General features: G+C 35.3%; 1 protein-coding gene across 2 annotated transcripts in view; it reads left to right on the top strand.

The window, feature by feature from the left end:
- Window positions 1–2,740: 2,740 nt before the first annotated feature.
- LOC110461524 (neuronal acetylcholine receptor subunit alpha-9-like) overlaps window positions 2,741–20,244 on the top strand; it is a 102,765-nt gene continuing 85,261 nt past the window's right edge. For both annotated transcript variants that reach the window (XM_021515039.1, XM_021515022.1), the window contains exon 1: window positions 2,741–3,008. The gene's annotated coding sequence lies outside the window, so the exon portion shown is untranslated. The remainder of the gene's footprint in view (window positions 3,009–20,244) is intronic.

Below are 20,244 nucleotides of genomic sequence, written 5' to 3'. Positions count from 1 at the left end.
CTAAGCGGATTTGATTTGTTACGCATCAATTCTGCTGCAATGATTCACTGAAACGAATTTGAACTTGACGGTTATAAGCACATTGTTTCTTGGGAGTTTTACGTCATCGACAGTCACCAAAGGTCATATGTTTACGTCATCAAATGTCACATGACAACAGCTGTCAAGGGAGGCATCGTAAAAGAATCGCTTTAGAGTTGAAAATGTAACATATAATAAAAAAGTAAAATATTGAGACTGCAACTCCGAATTGATGATTATTATAATACATAATAATGCGAATGGTACAATACTATAAGGGTCGATTGAATTACGTTTTATCTGTAATAATGCGTTGGAGAATTATTATATTTCGTTTTTTATCAATTTGCGTTAGTTTTGATAAGTGAATTTTGGCTAAGTCCAGCAATAACCATAAACCAAATGCCATTTGTTTTACAAAAAAAAAATAGGTAGTAGCACAGCATTAGATTTACTATCTAACTTCGTGGTACTAATGACGCTCAATTTTTGTTTAACCGAAATCATTCTTCAGAGACAGCCCTAACTGGGTGTTATAATAAAAAAAATGAAAACAGAAATGTTTGAGAAACCACTCCTGGCGGAAAGATGATACTGATGAAAACATAGATCAAGGTTATATTACGGGTGTCCAGTTTATTGAACTTCGTGAGGCTATCATGACTGTGAAGCACAGGGCACTTTTACACAAGCTGAAGACATCCACCTTTGTAATGTTTTACTCTCATCTCCCTGAGAGGCCGCAAACTGTAAGTTTTGGAAGCACCTACAGGTTTCGTTGACTGAGTACTAGAGTACTAGTGCGCCAAACAGTTAAACATTCGATTGTCTGATGTTTGATTTAAACATTAACGATTTCCTTAATGACGTCAACATCACAGCCATCATGGACGCTGATCATACTTCCCAGGACGTTAAAGGTAAACCTTAGGAAATTTGAGAAGAAAACAATTGTCCTCTAGAATGTACTATTACCAGGAATGACAACAAATTTTATCTGAATTTGCGTTAAACCTTTCTTGATGTTTTTAGGACCTATTTGAAAATGGTTTTTGAGGCACATAATCCAAAACTGTTACGTACCACGTCATAAATAATGAGACCACAAGCTAGGTTTTTAAAAATGGCCATATACGAATTCGCTGAGATACACGTGTAACACAGTCTATTACATTTATGTTGTCCATTAATACTCACGAAGACTAGAGAGTCAGTAGTTCCACCTGCACATTTGGCTCGTTTTGGTTATGACGGAATAACAAAGATTTGTGTCCGATAATTGTCATTTATTCATTTTCCAAGAAAACCTGGCAACAACATATGTTATGAATCATATAAACTACGTTACATATTATCAATGAATAACCAAAAGGTGGCACCTAGAAAACGCCACGAGGCCTTAATTTTGTTCTGATCAACAGTCAGACAACATTCACAAACAATCATTTTGAAACATTGGCATACCTGATATGCTCCTTGCATTAATGCAGTGCCAACGTGGGAATTACTATGTGTTTAAACATGCAACCCTGGATCAATAAAATTTGTTATTTTATTCAAAATATCTGGATTAATTTATTTTAAAAAATGGATCTTTCGTTGCTGTGAGACATATCCAAAAGTAATAATGATTTTACTCGTGAAAAATAGCACTTTCTTTGATTTAAACTAATGAAAACACAGAATACAAAAACAACCAATGAAATAACCAATCAGAAAGCTTTAAACATGCGTGTTCGGCATTGTCCTCGAGTTCGACGTCATAGAAATCCACTGGTCTGAAGCAATCTTGCTGTTGTTACTAGGTCATTTGCTTCAAATATTTAAGTTCTAAAATGTAACAGGATATTTGATACTATTTCTTATAATATGAATCATATTTCACTCGTTTTCTACCACGCTCCTAAAACATGAGTATCATTCAAGGGGAAACAATATGATATCAACTATTTATAATTTGTCCAATGCATTACTTAATAATCGGCTCGAGTCTGTCTCTGCCATGTATGAGACTGATAATCCATGGCTTTACTACTGCCAAGCGTTTGTATCAGTTTAAGCATTTGTCCAGTATGGTATTGGTTTGTTTTGGCTTGGTTTTAATTGGGTTTAGAGTCTAATTAACAACTAAGTTCAATTAAGGATGTGTTAACGATGTATATATATATGTATTTGTGCAGCAGGCGGTATTTTAATTATTAGACGAAATAATCCAAATTAAAACTATTCCTGAACTCCATTATTACGAAATTGAATTTTTCAAATAAACTGGATGTTTCAGATATCACATTGTTTTATCTCCGTTATCTCTATAAACCGACATATATCGAAGTCATTTTGCTTTCATGGCAGCTTCGTACGCGTGTTATTCGTGTTGACTCGAATCCATCTAATATCCCATTATAAAGTTCGATGACTTCGGATAAATTAGATAACACTATTCATATAATTTAGCTCCTTTTTTGTAAAATAATTCAATAGTTTTCTCCATTACAACTTGCTTGTTGTCGAAGGAACGACAGTATCAAAGCCACCTGTCAGCGCCACCAACATATCACAGCCTACAACGCAACACACAATGCTCGCGTATTGTCCCTAACGAGATGGCTTAAACAACTGTATATGCATGTACGGTGGACCTTTGAAGGAGCTAATTGCACGCTGGCTATGCCACATAGCCTGCTAACTAGACATTGTGAGGCGGGATGGTGGCCGCTATCAGGGTTTCGGTCAGTTATCAATATCCCCGCTTGCAGCAGATTTGATCTCAGCAACAGTAGTCGTAGTACACAAAACGCCAATACCGCCGGAAGGTCGGTACTAAGTCATGACTCGGATAACTGTTACATAGTCCGGAATTGTAAATAATCGCACAGCATATAGCCGATACAGTCGAGATATGTGTGACTGTACTACTTCTTATTTTGTTAAAGCAGTGTTAAGTTTGCTTCCGTTTTGGATATGAAACAGGAGCGGCATCGTTGAAGGTGAGTGTTTATTAGTTTTTATGTACTATTTGTGAACAACGCATGTCCGCAGCATATACATATGTACCGTATTTCAAGTATACGTTGAGATATATACGAGTGTTCATCACATTTAATCGTACACATAAGTAAACATATATTATGTTAGTTTGGTGAACAATTTATCATCCGCTTATATTGTAAAGAGGGTCGACCCTCAATTAATACTCGTTATTATGCTAAATATAAATTGTAAATCGACGAATTTCAAAGGCAATAATCTTTCTCATAATTAGTTTAGGTTTAAAGTCAGCAATATGTTCATTCCATAAACAAAAACAATGCAGTTGTAAACATGCATAGTGATTAAAATAAAGAATAGATAGTATCGCAGGAGCAGACGGTACCTTATCGCAAACCTTTTAAAGGTAATTCTAAAATCAATACTTTTAAGCGTCCCTTTCTATCCGACTACTTGAAATATTTTATCCAATTTAACAGATTCTCGTGATAGTGGTACTAACTGTTTCTCCGCTAATTTAGACTGCTTTATTTCCCACTGAACTAAATTAAAAACCGATTTTTCAATATTGATTTAAAGCAATTTTAATGCAAGTGTAAACATTCTAAAATCTGTGGAAGCCTAATTGACTTCAAGGAGTTTGCAAGTTTTCCTTTTTGTGTCGTTCATTTGAATCATCTATTTAGTGAGTCAAGTGTAACTGTGCTAGCATCACAAATCCTGCTACATGTAACTTACCCCCATATTTCATCGTAATAATTACAGAGAATTATAATATGCTTACTTTGTGGTGAACCAACCTCTTGCTTTGGATTCTAACGTTGTGTGAGGACAGACATTTTGCTAAACGTTTTAGTTACCGTTTATAATTCTTGTCGGATAAATTATTCATTAACAATCCTTTTGTAAGAGTTAAGGAATGGTCGCGTGTTGTTTCTGATATCATAATATTACACACATGTGTATTGTTACACGCGTGTACATGTGAAGCATTACACGCTTGTATATGTGTATGTGTAGTATGACACGCATGCATATATGTAGCATTACACGCTTGTATATGTGTATGTGTAGTATGACAGGCATGCATATATGTAGCATTACACGCTTGTATATGTGTATGTGTAGTAAGACACGCATGCATACATGAAGCGTAACACGCTTGTATATGTGTATGTGTAGTATGACACGCATGCATACATGTAGCATTACACGCTTGTATATGTGTATGTGTAGTATGACACGCATGCATATATGTAGCGTTACACGCGTGTATAACCGTAGTGTTTTATGCATGCAAATGTGTGATCGATCACGTATGCATATGAGTAGCGTTACCACATACATATGTGTAGTGTTTCACGTATGCGTATAAGTAGTATTACATACATGCACATGTGAAACTCCTCCGGGACAACTTTGTCTGTTTTTAAACAGATGGTACCGGGATAATGGTTCGAGGTATCCAGTAAATGCAACAGATTCGGGTACAAGCTAGTTGGTATCCTCTGTTTACTACATATAAGTATCATGGGCTCTTCAGTACTCGGTTTAGACATGACAGTATTACGTTGGTTTTATCAACATACTGTATATGATCTTTGGCCGCAACTTGAACTTGCTTTGATCTGTCTAACTAAATACATGGTGACGTCATGACACTATCTGCAGCTTCCCTTGATTGAAAATGATCAATGTAAAAATGTTTTTAGACATGATATTACATTATCTGATAGGTCTAAACATTCCTTCAAGCATGAATTGTAGAAAGGTTCATGTAACACAACCTGTACATGTTTATCTGTGACGTTTTAATGACTAGTTCGTAAGACAAATGACCTATGAACTGTATGTACACAAAGATATAAAAAAAAATATGCACGAGTTTGCAATATGAATCGACGTCGATTCGGCCACGTTATAAGCGCCTGATAAGACCCCAACCTGGTGGTGATATGTAATATTTTGTTATCTAACTCTTGTAAGTTATTTTTGCAATTCTAAAATATCATGCCATTTGGTTTAAACTGAAATAGTTTCAGCTAGATAAACATGTTTAGCCAACATCAATCTCTTGGGGGAAACTCGTTTTCAGTGCACGTAATAGTTGTCAGCAAAGTTACAGATATCGATTTAATATTTTCTTATTATGAAAGATTGAGTCGACATAAAATAACAAATGTCTAACCTAAATGGTGTTTAGTAATATCATTATCTCAAAACTACTTATATATGAAGACTTTTGAGACAAATTGGGAACTGGTATTATTGTTTTATTACATAAATTCTGTGTTATGTAACGCACATTCCCAATTTTATAGTTTTGAGTTTCTACTGCAATATGGTTTTACATTTGAGATATCTAAGGGAATCCGATTATGACGTCACAATAGACATGACGTAACCTTCTTTAATAGGACATCGTTTGAAAAATGTTAGAGTAAACGTTATTATTTTCAGGCATTCGAAAAGCTTCTTTTTGTTAAATGGGATATGAAAATTCGTTTAAATTTTATCTAAATCACGTGCTGAATGAAAATCACTTTCAAGCTTGTTTCAAAAATCATAATATTAAGAGTTTGGTAATAATCAGCCGATTATCTGCACTTGTTGCTTTTATTTTTATTTTTGTAAAGCCTGCATATTTTATTTTGAAAAATATCATTCAAGAGAATTTCTTATTGGTTGATATTTGTATTTAATGGTGCACGTTCTTTTTCTCTTTTTAATACGTTCCATAATTAGTTTATGAAATAGACAAATGAGAACAAACAAAGGACAGGTAGCAAGTGATTTCAAAAAGTTTTTTTTTTTTTTAAAGACTTCAGCCCAATCTGTTTAAATAGGAAACGAATATTATTCCTTAAGATATAGTTTTGTGATATTTATTTATACAAATATACATAAAATTTATAATTAAACCGACTTGTTTCAAGTCATTCAAAATATGAGCGAGAAGTTTTACATTACCGCTATTTTTGGTTGGCAGTTCACATGAAGTGATATGTATTTACTGGATTCGAAATATTCGAGACTCCAGCTGTCTAAGCAGGTGTTAAATGATGAAGTATTTACGTCATTTGTAGTCGTTTTAAACGTAGATAATACAAAAGTCATTAGTATTTACCTAAAAGTGGAAACGTATGCGTTATCTAATCAGGTAGATTACCATTAACACCAAAACTATTCTCTGCTTTTGTCACAGTATATTTTCTCAAAAGTGAGCGTTTGACACCATGCAAGCAGAATACAGCAATTACGACATTGCAACATGACTAAGCTTCTTTGCCAATCTATACAAAGGCTTTATAATGTCGGCATTACGTGACAGTGGCGTCGTCGGATAGAATATTCGTTCTTCGTAAGGGCTCAAAGTTAAAAATACCAATAGCTGATGTAATAACAACATGATCCCTGAAATAAATGCGTTCTTAACACACAGCTTATAAACTATAGCATTAGATATAGTGTTTAGTCATTTCAGTGTTTTATTTATAATATCATTTCATTCTGATTTACTTAACATCTTGATTCTAAAAATAGAAATAATCAAGGTTCATTGTACCTGTCACTTCTCACAATTTTGACGAAACAAATAATGGTAAACTGATTTTCCAAATTTCTTCAATTATATGCTATTTTCAAACGTTTTTGTTATTTTAACTGCAGCACATATTTGAAAACTGCCAACTTCTTAACGAAACGTTTTGCATTCAAGCGCAATATAAAGCGTCCTTGGGCTAATGATAGCCAACGAAATGCTGAAGGTCATATCATCGTTTGTCATATAAGGTTCCCGCAAAGTAAAAATAAAAGAATAACGTTGCCGAACGAATTTCAGAAATTCTGGCTAATGATTGTCTCCTATCGTGAGAGAAGGTCACGGTCAACAATCCCACCGTCGCCACCACCACCAACCGACCATCATGAAGGTCTGAATTTGGACATTAAGTTGTTCATCATAAACGCATCAGAACCAATTATTAGTTTTTAATCTGATAATGAAGATACATCATGAAGTTATAATAATATTCATTTTAACAGTTTGTATGGGGTTAAGCGTGCTCGCAATAGCTTCGGTCAAATAGGAATAAAGGGTGCCAAGACACCACCAAGAAGAGCAGGAGAGTCAAAATAATGAAGACTCAAAGTGATGTAATTAAGGCTGTTTTTTTTGTTTGTTTGTGTTTTACGTGCCGTTAACAGCTATGGTAATTTAAGTACGTGCCAGGTTTTGGTGGTGGAGGAAAGCCGGAGTTCCCGAGGAAAAAACACCGACCTGCGGAAAGTACCTGGCGACTACCCAAAGTAGGTCTCGAACCCGCGACCACGTGGAGGAGGGCTAGTGGTAGCAGAATTTCAGACGCCTTAACCACTTGGCCACAGCGGCCCGAATTAAGGCAGATACATTTTGGGTTCATTAATGTCCATAAGCAGAAGACACAGAAGAGAACCCCCAATTCTACAGGGATTCGACCCCAATATAAGTCGTCTCTTATGATAATCCGCAGTGGCATACACCGGCCCTTCTTTATTTCCGAACCTGCAAGGGTTTATAATGATATAGAAACAAATAATGTAATATCACAAAATCAAAACCTTATCTGAAGTTGACCTTCACTCCTATTCTCTATCAAAATTTGGGTATCGTGGTACGCGATACATCCTAATGCAAAAATGCAAAACCTTTAGAAACGGAAACAGACATTTGGGATTGAAACCTTTTCGCTTACACATCGTCTAACCACTGGGTCGTCAAGGTAGCCATCTTTCAACCACGTTATGACTCTAAGGCACGCGCTCATTTAACTGGAGGAGTAGTTTTTATTTTTTCGTTTGGGCAGAGAATTTCTCACTGTAAAGCTTTAAATTATTTCTGAACGAAAAGTTGGTACTGCTATTTTCGAAATGTGATTTAGCCTTAATTGTTTTATCCTAAAGCACAAGTCTTAGCGTAGAACACTTAAACTTTTGACCAAACTGTTTCACAAAATGTAGTGTTATGCAAACATAGAGTGTCACATTTTGTATAATTCTTTGCACGTACATTTATATGTTCTATTCTTCATCACTTCAGGTAGCATTCCCTTCTTATGAAACCTAAATGATTTTTTTATCAAAATTGTTAATTAAGATTTTATACTTTACTCCATACTCGTAAAAAACAGGTGAAACAGTTGTAATAGGGTTATCTTGTGTCAATTTGAGCGAAATAATACAGGAAAAGGTCATAATCTTATCTAAAATAAGACCAGGATTTTCAGAAGGGTAAGCGTCATTTGCTTGATTTACGATATAAATCTAGGTCAGATCCTAGTAATGTCACGTCTTTAAACCAAAACATGGGCAAGTGACAACAGAACAGCAATACTATTCACTCTAACGTCGGCTTTCATTTCACACATAGAAAAGGCATGGCTAAGACACATTACATATCCAGCACACACGCAGGCATACACACATAGGGATATATTAGCCAAGTGGCATAGGACTAGTAGTTAGGGCTTGATAAGGCAGCTCCTGCAAATTCCTCAAAATTGTATTGATTAGTGTATATCCTAATTGTATTGATTGTATAAATTATATATCTATGTAAGTGTAAAGCGCTTATTAGTGGCTTATTCTAGCTAAATAGGGCGCTATATCAAATGCTGTATATTATTATCATTATTATAAAACATGCCCACAGTCTTCATGAATTTGCATCTTCGAAAACAACAATTATCGGCTTATTAACAGATAGAAGTAGAAATTACAAAACAATACCATCGACAGACGTGTCGAAAGACTTCAAGACTTATCGTGGCTGTTGACTTTTAAGGATACGAAATAGGACAACCGAACAAGTAAGCCTACTGACTGAACAGATATATGTCTGTTGTTGACTGTCTATAAACCATGTAAACAACATAAAACACGAAACGTAGCTGACATAGAGCAAGAAGTGAAAACAACCAACGTAGTGGTACCTTTGTAACAGGGGTAAGGTTCTTAGGCCCAAAGAAAAAAGACATGGTCAAAGTGACTGACGATCATATAATTGCTCATTAGCACATGATATTAATTAATGCTGGCCTGTTTCATAGACAAGTGGGATTTTCATCTGGATAGTGTTATGTGAAGTTAAATGCTATCAACCTTTATATGAAAGAAGAATGTCCATCCTATCAGAAAATGATACTTAGTTCAAAGTATAGTCGAAACTAAAACACGCGTGGAAACATCAAAAAATATAACATCAAAAGCTGACGATCCAAGCTTTTTTCAATAACATACTTATCTGTTTAACCCACACAACAATATCACCTGACTAATCGTAACAGCATACACTGTACGTTAAATCTGTGGTACCCGTGTTCACGTGTGTGGTCGTCGGTTTAGAGAGGATCAATTTACATATGTTCATGCACCCGAAATTGTTGTTTGTTTTTAATTCCATACATGTGTATTTCTAGTAATTATCTGGTGTTATCTTTTTGTATATGTTAATTTCATTCCTGATTGGTTGATTCTACGGAGTATCGTTTCTATTGTGGCTGCCGTTTAATGTTGACCTCGAACTTCAGGGGCTAACATAGCGTTTCGACGTCGCGAAATAGTACTAAAACGGCGCAATTTGTTATACAACCTGATTGCGTCATTTCCGGTAATACGCCGGTACTTTCAGAGAAGTATTGTGTAAATTATTGTGGTCGGCAGACTGGTGCATCAGCCCAGGATAGACTATAATGTCTCGGGTGTCGTTCAACAGGATAATTGTATAAAACGTAAAAAATATTATTAACAATTGTAGATATTTATTTCCTTTTTCCATACACACAGATGCAGTATTTGCATTTTGGTTAAAAGCAATTTGTTTCTATTAATACATGTTCATGATCGATAAGTCGTTGTACATGTAATAACTTATATAATGGCGACTCAATGCTACAGAAGGTTGTATGAAAACATGTTATATTTTCCAATAGTTCAACAACTTTGTTAAGGATCAAAGTTAAAGCTTAACCAAAATTCAATTTTGAACTGTGGTCTATTTTCTAATAAACTGATTAGAATATAGTTAACAGTTGAATACATGGAACGGTTTCATACACTCCGTAATCAAAACAGTACAGGAGCGTGCATGTTTTTGTAATAGAATAGATAAAATTTAGCCAGGGTGTATTAAGCCTGTCTCTGCCTTACACAAGTGTAACAATAACCTTGAGCTGTACATTCAAACATAATCTAGCTCCCTTTGACAAATTCAATCTCAGATTAAAAGGAACATTAAAGCAAGGACGATAAAAAAAGTCGTGTTTATGATATTAGAAGAAGTGTTTAAACCAATCTTCATTATCCATGGTCCCTTTGTCGCATAAAGAAATCCTGTCTTTCTGATTTGAAGGCTGTTCAATGTCGCTTTTGGCTTTATCAAAACCACAAGTGTTTTTGTCTATCCTTTTAACAGTGCGTTTAGGAGTATCGTTCGATCTTAAACTGCTGTTCTATGTCGTTTAAAGTCAATACAATATGTAGGAGAGACCTTGCGGAGGGATATGTGAACCTTGGTTTATATGTTACTTAACAAACCTGCACGAACACTTCGCCGGAACGTCTATGCACATACTCTGTGCACTGCCAGAATGTTTATTGTTAGTTTTATCAAAAATATTTTAGGAATCTGTATATAAAACCTATAATTATTTGGATATAAACCAGAATAGAAATCCCATTTGGATCATTTTTATTGTTCGAACTGCCAGAAGTTATAAAAGTGATGTTTTTCAAAACTGACTGGATATTATCATCCCGTGGATCCGTTTGTCGCTAAGCTCTACGTGTTTAATGGCTGTTGTCCTGGTTGTGGATGGGAAGCGCTGCAGTTCATATCAATGTTAATACGATAAAAATCTAAAGTGCACATACTTTATTCAACATACTGGATCAATGTACATAAATATACTTCCTGTGTGGTATTGAATTTCCCAAAAATGTGAAATGCAGCCTTTAAACGTCCCCTCACTTTGTTTTTATCTGTCTATAAGAGATATATGCGGATGTAGGTAATCAATAGTAATAATCCATATGCAACGTTCGTTTTAAAGAATATCAACGATCTATAAAGTCAAAAAGGGTACTTTAATACAATTTTGTATAATCGCCCATCATTTTTATTATGTTCTAAAGAGTAGTTACAGTCTAGCCAATCTTATCTAATAACCACTGAAACTCGCTATCTAGTCAATATTTCGTAGGACAGATCGTCTTCTTCGATTCGCGCAATACTATGAAAGTACTGTTTTTTGCGATCATTTTTTTTTTTTTTGCGGTTGCGCTAAAATAGTCAACTTCGCAGGATCTCTTTATCGCGTAATCGATGTCTAGATGTCATTGCACATAGTGCTACGGTAAGTATGGGTTAAATTGATACTTTTTTCGCGAGTGTTATATTTCGCGGAAAATTTATAACCGTGAAAATCATCGGTATAATTAGAACCCCACGAAAAATCACAAGCACACGGTATTGTCTCGGTAAACGAAACGTCACCAAACCGGACACTTTCTTCAGGGAACAAAAAAAGGTTGGAATATAAATGATAATATTTTATTGAATAAGTTTCAGTATTCAAAGCACATATCAAGGAATGACCTTATTGTGGTGGGTTCTATTGTGTACAAACTCACATTAGCATAGTATACAAAATATCTTTTCTCATATGTAACGGTCTCGTGAGACAAGAGAATTAATATTGGCACTGGATCCAAACGATCGGAATCGATATAAAACAAAAAGCAAAGAAATGAAGACAGTTCAGACAATAAAAACGGACAAATTTTCGAGGCAATCCGTAAGTTTGTCAGGACACAAACATTAGATACATGTAATAGCATAACACAATATACAGTGCGTAATGTTTTAATCACACAATCATGACTTTATTTCTAACAATGATATCACTGTGTCTACAGTGGTTAAAGACATGTTGGCTGTGTGAATGTTTTCCTGGATTAAACGATCATATATGGTACCACATGTGGTGCAGGGAACTTAAATCTCCCAGAACAACTAATTTTGCTTCTGGGTTGTTGTTTTTTTACGTATCGATTTGTAATATCATTAGTGTACCTTTTAGTTTCGTTTTTGCTGTTCCGGTTTAGGGTTTGAGAACGTGACATCTTTTCGATTTACCTAGATTTACACGGCGGGTGTCGACGATGAAACAAAAAACGCTGAATCTTCCGGAACACCTGGTCGTATTCACTTTTCAATTCCATTGTTCATATCTTACCGTAGTTTTATCGATGTTGAGTTTAAATTGTGGTTTTAGACACTTCGGTATTCATTTGTTGTCTTTTCTTTGGTTTCAAGCAAAATGTTAGAAAGCAACAAAATTTATATCTGATACGACCATCAATTTTATACAGATTGAACAGGTTTTAGCTACTTCACCCTGAATAAGATTTTTTTAAAGTCCTACTTTTACAAACAACAATTCTTTTTTTCGGACGTTAAAAATTATCATAATTTTTTACCTTCTAACCCCAAAAAATATACCGATGGGTATATTGTTAACTTCGATAATTTGAAAAACAAATAAATGAATAAATAAACACTTCTTAAAAATGTTTTGACTTCTGCTAAACACCAGTCAAATTTTATGAATGACATGCTTACGTTTATTTTAAGGTTAAGAGTACATTTTCAATTGTGATTGGATGTTGATGCAGGTTCATGTACGCACTTCTCAAATATTAAATATTTGTGTTGCCTGCTGAATGGAGAATCCGAATAGTAAATATCAGATTATCAAAGCAGAACGGATGGGGTTCAATAATTTTTGTTGAAGAAATATTAATCAAACAAATGGCTGGTTTAATTGTCATTTATTTGATCTGAGTTTTCTTTTTCCTTTAATGTTACAATCTTAAATACTGCGGAAGATACCAAATTTAATCAACTGTATACTATATCGTTTAAGCTCAATATAGAATCCGAGTTAAGAGGCAAAAAACCCATTTAGCGTCAAATATAGTTGTGTACGTCTCTGAAGGCCCTGACGTGGCTATATCTGTTCTATTCTCCAGTTTTATCGTGTCTGGGTGGAAATAACTGCACTATAAACCTTTTAAGAGTTACGTCATGTTTGTTTGAAGTGCAAATCAAATTTGTACGTGATGTCATAAAAAAGAATCGGTATACATGCAGTTGGTACTTATGTTCCGGAATCATCCGATATCCAATGAAGATCGAGGTACAAATGTAAGTGATGCGCAGAGATCGTTGAACTGTAGAAGGGATACATTTAACCTTAAGCTACACTAAAGTTGTTGTCTCTGTATTGGTATGTATTAATGTATATCGATCTTATCATTGTGTGTGTTAACGGTGCACACAGATATATATTTCGTGTTTATTACTGATTCTGACAAAGGAAATCACCCATAAACAAGCATTATCTTATCTATTGATATCTTAACGAGTTTTTTTCCCAAATGATATTATGTCTGTATTACTCGATATGCACATTTTCGGCTAGCCATTTACCAACACTTCATGTTCGTCTCAATTAACCGTAATATAACATTTATCAGGAGAGACATGATTAAACCGAAAGCTATATATGGCAAAGAAAGGAACCCAGATCAATCGCTAGTAAATTTGTTTAAATATCACTTTATCAGTTGGCACGACGAAAATACTTCACCTATATTATTCCCTATTTTAGTAGTACTGAGATCATGGTGTAGCACTCAGCAGGCCAACAATTTCCCCCAGACTTGAATACGTGTAATTTAATGATAAAAAATAGCACGTGAACAATTATAACGCTGTATATATATATATATACTTTATTTATTCTACAACAATTATGAAACAAGTTTTTTATCTTATATTAATCACTCTTGTTGGCCAAGATGTTAGTGCGTGGGGGTCTTATTGTGGAAGAAACCCGGAATACCCGGAGAAAAAAACCCAGTATGTCGGCATGTGACAACACAACTTTCACGTCCGATCGGGAAATCATACCCCGGCCGCCTCGGTTAAAGGCAAGTGCGATATCTTCAGCGCCATCCACTGCGCCACCCGACCACCCCATTCGCTGTTTACTACAGTTTTCATAAATATCTTACAAATCCCAGGATGGCGAATAAGACTGGTCATTAAACTCGGTCACTAACTGGATTTCGTCTGATTAATTGCAGTGTTCAGTAGTTATTCCCTAAACGTGACAATTCAGTCAGATATTTTGATTTTTTTTTCCTCGTCGAGTTATATAATTAGGTTGCTTATTCTACTGAAATAATCTTTCATCTGTTTTATCTCCTGCGGTAACATTTGATCACGTGACACAACGCTCAGATGAGATAACATCCTCGATACTACAGTGGTTTCGCTCACTTACGCTCTCTGCACCCCTTGAAGATACTATGGCAAAATTGAAGGCACGAAGATAGCTATTTGATTGGTCTCGAGTAAAACAAAGTTGGCCTTTTGCTAAGCTGATATCTATTCTTTGGAGATTACAGAAGAGCGACGATCGACTTCGCTCGGTCAATTTAACCATTATTCTGCCGCGCGATTCTTTGGATGTATATGAAAGATCAACGTAGTTTACTTGTATCATCTACAAGTTGGCGCATTCAGAGCCTTCGATTTTGTCTTGACAAATTTCAGTGGTGCACAGAGCATAGTTGTATAAGTGAAAGTAATCGCTGGAAGTTCGAGGATGGTGGGCTATATCATACACAGGTGTTCAGGGGAGAAATTCTATAGTGCATCGGTTAAAAAGGTTCAAAAGCATGATCTGACACCAAATTGGATAAAAAGACATGAAATAGAAAAAGTATGTAAAAACATGTGCCGTAAATAAGTACAGTTTTATCGTTCTGTGATAAGCGTTCATACCCTTACTGGATTTTATATTTTCAATTACTTTTTTATAATATCTCATTGTAATACAATGATAGAACTTATACTGGCAAATTCAAATATTTAGTAAATTATCTTTCCTTATAACATCGCCAAATGTTATTATAATCGAATGTTCTTGTTCACAAAAACGGGCTCTTAAGTTCTGCTTGCTCTAACGTTGATGGTAAAACCGTTATGAATTTGGATTAAACGAAAACAGCAGTAACAAAAAAAAATCCAATGCTAGTCTTTAGAGCGTTTTGCTCAACACTGTTATCGCCCTGTATTTCGTTTGAGGCAATATCATGTTTAACAGATTTTCCCCAGACAGTCATTTTAAGCAGCATGCGATCCACAAAAACCGACAATGAGAGATAGGTAGTAAATAATTTACGGATAATTTACGGATTGTTTGAGCACGGATTGATAAGCGGTACGCTGTATATACAGTCCAAGTTGTCGACAAGCCCGATCTGAAGAAAATATGACGAGCGTTTCTGGTTCATCTGAATCTGTATGACTCTTGATCTTTATAATAATATATCTTACTTATCGACGTCTGTATGATATATACAATGCGCATCTGTGTTATGAAAATAAATGGATTCGATTCTGTCTGAGGCATATTCCGTTAGCCTCTACTTAGATTTCGATTGCCGTCTCGTGAACGTTTGCAAACACTCGAGTCCCTGTAGTTACTGTGAAGCGTCAACACTGAATAGATCTACCAGGCCGCTTATGTACAAGTGGTGATAGACTTTTATGTATTCGTCAGCGGTCGATGATGTTTTTAGTCACCAGTCCATGATGTATTCGTCATAAGTCCATGATGTATTCGTCATCAGTCCATGATGTATTCGTCATAAGTCCATGATGTATTCGTCATCAGTCCATGATGTATTCGTCATAAGTCCATGATGTATTCGTCATCAGTCCATGATGTATTCGTCATAAGTCCATGATGTATTCGTCATCAGTCCATGATGTATTCGTCATAAGTCCATGATGTATTCGTCATCAGTCCATGATGTATTCGTCATAAGTCCATGATGTATTCGTCATCAGTCCATGATGTATTCGTCATAAGTCCATGATGTATTCGTCATCAGTCCATGATGTATTCGTCATAAGTCCATGATGTATTCGTCATCAGTCCATGATGTATTCGTCATAAGTCCATGATGTATTCGTCATCAGTCCATGATGTATTCGTCATAAGTCCATGATGTATTCGTCATCAGTCCATGATGTATTCGTCATAAGTCCATGATGTATTCGTCATCAGTCCATGATGTATTCGTCACCAGTCCATTATGTATTCGTCATCAGTCCATTATATATTCGTCACCAGTCCTTGATGTATTCGTCATCAGCCTATGATGTATTCGTCATCAGTTACTCTTTAAAATGAAATATTTTGTCCCTTATTCTCTGAAAAATATACATTGAAGGCATTTTAAAATCAATTTGTTAGGTGAAATCACGTGTGTGTATGTTACAATTTTTGTGTGAGGTGGTAGCTATAGACTCTCGTGGAATCCTGAGGCCCTGAAGTTTGCCGTATCCGCGATAGCCACCACATTGACCTGTTTTGAGTTTGTACACTGTTTCTAATATACACACTTTATTAATGATGAATCTGGAATTAAATAATACTCCTCGTATTTTTGAAAATGCATCGAACGAAGTGGTTTTAAGCATCTTCCTTTCTGTTTCAACAGTAATTTAAAACAGTTTGGATTTCCACATTTGGCCTCTTACCTATATTACCACTAAGCCCTAGAAGGACAAAACGGCTGTATGGTGAGGATCAATTCTGGGTTGGTAAACTGTATCTATAATCCAATTGTAAAGGTGCAATCTTATGTGCGTATCTTACTTTCCTTTTTCTATATTATGAATTGCTATTTCCGGAAAGAGTGTCGTTTACGACATTATTTTGCTTATCTTGGAAATTGCAGTGCCATCCATTTTCTCCAATTGTGCCAATTGAAACAATACTACATGTAACCACGTCCTTTGTAAAATTACTTTGAATAACCTCCCTGTTTTGGAAAAAAAAAAACTTTTCTTTTTAACAGGGTATAGAATTAAAGTTTGGTTTATGCATGTATGCATATTCATTCTTAATCACATACATTTTGAGTAAAAGCTTTAACAAAAACCATACGAAATCCAGGCCATAGACCAAATATTCAGAACGGGGCTACTTTTCTCTATGGAAGATAAGTTAATTAAATATCATTTGAGACTGTGCATTCCTTGAAATTATCTAGCCTTTAGCTAAAATCGAAAGTTATGTTTATAATGTAAACGAGAGCAGCGTTGTTTATGTTTATTCGCTGGCAAGGATTAAACTATCAGTGGTATGTTAGTGCAAAAGGGACGAGTATGGAAAACAACAAATAACATTGTTTATTTTGTGAATAGTTTACAAGCGATCCAATAATATACATGAGTACACATAATGGTTTCTATGTTCGAATCTATATATGAAGAATCACAGAAAATAGGTTGCTATAAATTTCAAAGTTTTTGTGAGTTTTTACTTTGTTACTGAAAAATTTAATGATAAAATACAAACACACAGCAACATATATATATATAGCAGGCACCAAAACTAGGTATATGTATTCCACAGGATCTGTACATAATCCGAACTCAGAGTTGACAGCAGCGACGGGGGAAACACAAAAGCAAAAGGACAAAACGGTATATGTATAAATATTTTACGCACAAAATGTCTACTGTTGCAGTTTCAGACTGCAAATAACGTTAACGCACTGTAACGAAAAGCCGCAAATATTTTTTTCATGAAGATCCTTTTTTTCGAACCCTCGACAGAAACAACCTAATTATATAATCAACGTTTGCAAACCTTTCAGGTTAGACAATTGAGTTTCCTTTTAAGCGAATTTCCGTTATCAAATTAGACTTCTGTATACATGTACAAATACATATAAACGTTTCGGACGCGCTAAAGTATAATGGCCGTTTGCCCATTTTAGTGGAATGCCTTACTATGTAAACAATACTCATCAACGGTTGATAAAACTAGCTGTTTGTTGCCAGGAAGTTTTAATAATCTGGTTCATTTAATCTTCTACATTTTAAAACAGTTAAACATGAAATCTGTATAAACATACATGTTTAGGTGGGGGTTTTTGTTTTGACTATTTGCTCTCTGCTGATAACGCTATTTCTCACTTCATTCGCTATATGTCCAATGTGTTAACAACTTAGTCCAAATCCTATACGTACATTTGATATGTGTAGATTTTTCCGACTGGACGCCCCTTTGGAGATACCGCTGGTCACTTACATGCCCCAACATGTACTTATCGTGTTTCGTCTCTTGGATACCGTGTTCTCAGCATCCACAAGCTGTGTAGCAGGTATCGTTTGTGTACACGGGGAAATATAAACAAGCTTGCCATTCACGTTGATAGCTATTTAACATATACAAACAGTGTGATGAAAACGCACTTGAAACCCGAGTCGACATACGGAATACTTTACATGTATACGATTTATCAAATTTCGGCAAAAGATCGTGGTTTTGTGATATTACCCTTCACGTGACCCTTCCCTTGTTTACTATTGTAGTACCTGTGATCATTACCAGGGTGATTTGGTATCTAAGACAACGGGTGCCATTACTACACGACTTCATTATAAGCTGTGGTAAAACAAAATTTCAAGTAAATCAGTTGTTTGGAATGAGAACTTATGTTAATATATATTTAAAAGTCTCGCATGATAAGGGCAACATATTAACAAAGGAAAGATTTTCAAATAGTCACTTGAAAAAGAACATGATTAAACAGCCGTACCGGTAGGATATCAGCCAAAAATTGTAAATCGGGCAGTCGGGTGGGGCAATGGAAAACGCACTTGCCCTTTACCAAGGCGGTCGGAGTTCAAATAACAATTCAAAAAGATGACTTACTTTCAAATGTGAAATAAAAGTGTATTTTGATACAGTATGTATTACACGTACAGTATGTATTACACGTATAGCATGTATTACACGTACAGTATGTATTACACGTACAGCATGTGTTCACACCTGTCATTTCTGCATGGTATCTCAGCGTAATATTTTATAGGATAAACGAACTAATGTTTTTAAGAAGAACTCATACAGCGCACGAGCTATTTTGCTACTTTCATAGATATGTATTTTTAGACACTGAATTGTAGCGTAAAGTGCATTTGTTTTATGTCGTTTCTGTATTTATATGCACACTTTCTTGGTCTGTTTCATCTCTTTAGTAGATAGATAAATTAGACAGTTATGCAAAGTGATAAAATTTTCATTCCTCCTTCTTTCTTGAACACATGTAAGAGAAAGTGTCATAGCGTCAACGCACAAAAACTGGGTTGGCATGAAAAGACATTGACACAAACTGTGGAGAAACACACAAAAGTGTTGAGACACCAAATCAGGCGGCAACGTTAAAAGCGAAAGAGAAAAACAGAAAAACAGAAAAAAACAACTTTAGTTAGACAACGAGCATGACATAAGAAATCCATATAAATATACATATTGAAACTGAGCACTGCATAAAAAACGTTCCCATGCCAAACCAAAATACGCCGAGATGATATTCTATCGGGATATATAATACCACACATAGATATCGAACCAATATACAAGATTTGACATAGAAAAGATATTGAAATATTAGATAATTTTAAACTTGAACTAGACAGTGAGTTTGAGCACGTAGTCCGTAGTGAGTTTGAGAGAGAGAATGTTTTAAGAATACGTTGCTGGAGACGCCGAAAGGGCACACTATAACGTTTTGTTTCATGCATCAGATTTGGCAACCATTGGAATGTCTCTTGTCGAATTGAGAAAAGAGTGTCGTTATAAAGTGCATTGCTGGAACTGCCTGTCTCAATTTGAGTAGTTGTATTTATATCTAGGTCAATAGCATGCTGTTTCAACAGTTACAGTGAAATTCGTATGTAAATATGAGGAGAAATCTGGACTAACGTACAAATACCATCGCCATTACCGACCATTAGGTATGCGAAATTGAGGACAACCGCGCCAGGGTTCCGTGATCAAAGGAAAAATGAGACAATGGAAGCTCGTAAAATGTTAATGGACATTGAAACACATATATTTACATTTGCATGGCAATGTCACTATATAGGCTATTTGAAAGCTGTGTCGTTGATGGGACTTTAAATACCATGCACCACGAGACATAATTCTTAGCGTATTAATACAACACCGACCGGAACTACAATATCCAATGTAAATAAACATGATGATTACTGAAATATCGCTGGGCATTGTGAGACTTGACAATGTAATTAATTGTAAA

This window comes from Mizuhopecten yessoensis, unplaced genomic scaffold (genome assembly GCF_002113885.1).
Source record: "Mizuhopecten yessoensis strain PY_sf001 unplaced genomic scaffold, ASM211388v2 scaffold1405, whole genome shotgun sequence".
NCBI lineage: Eukaryota > Metazoa > Mollusca > Bivalvia > Pectinida > Pectinidae > Mizuhopecten > Mizuhopecten yessoensis.
This window is presented reverse-complemented; position numbering and strand designations above follow the sequence as displayed.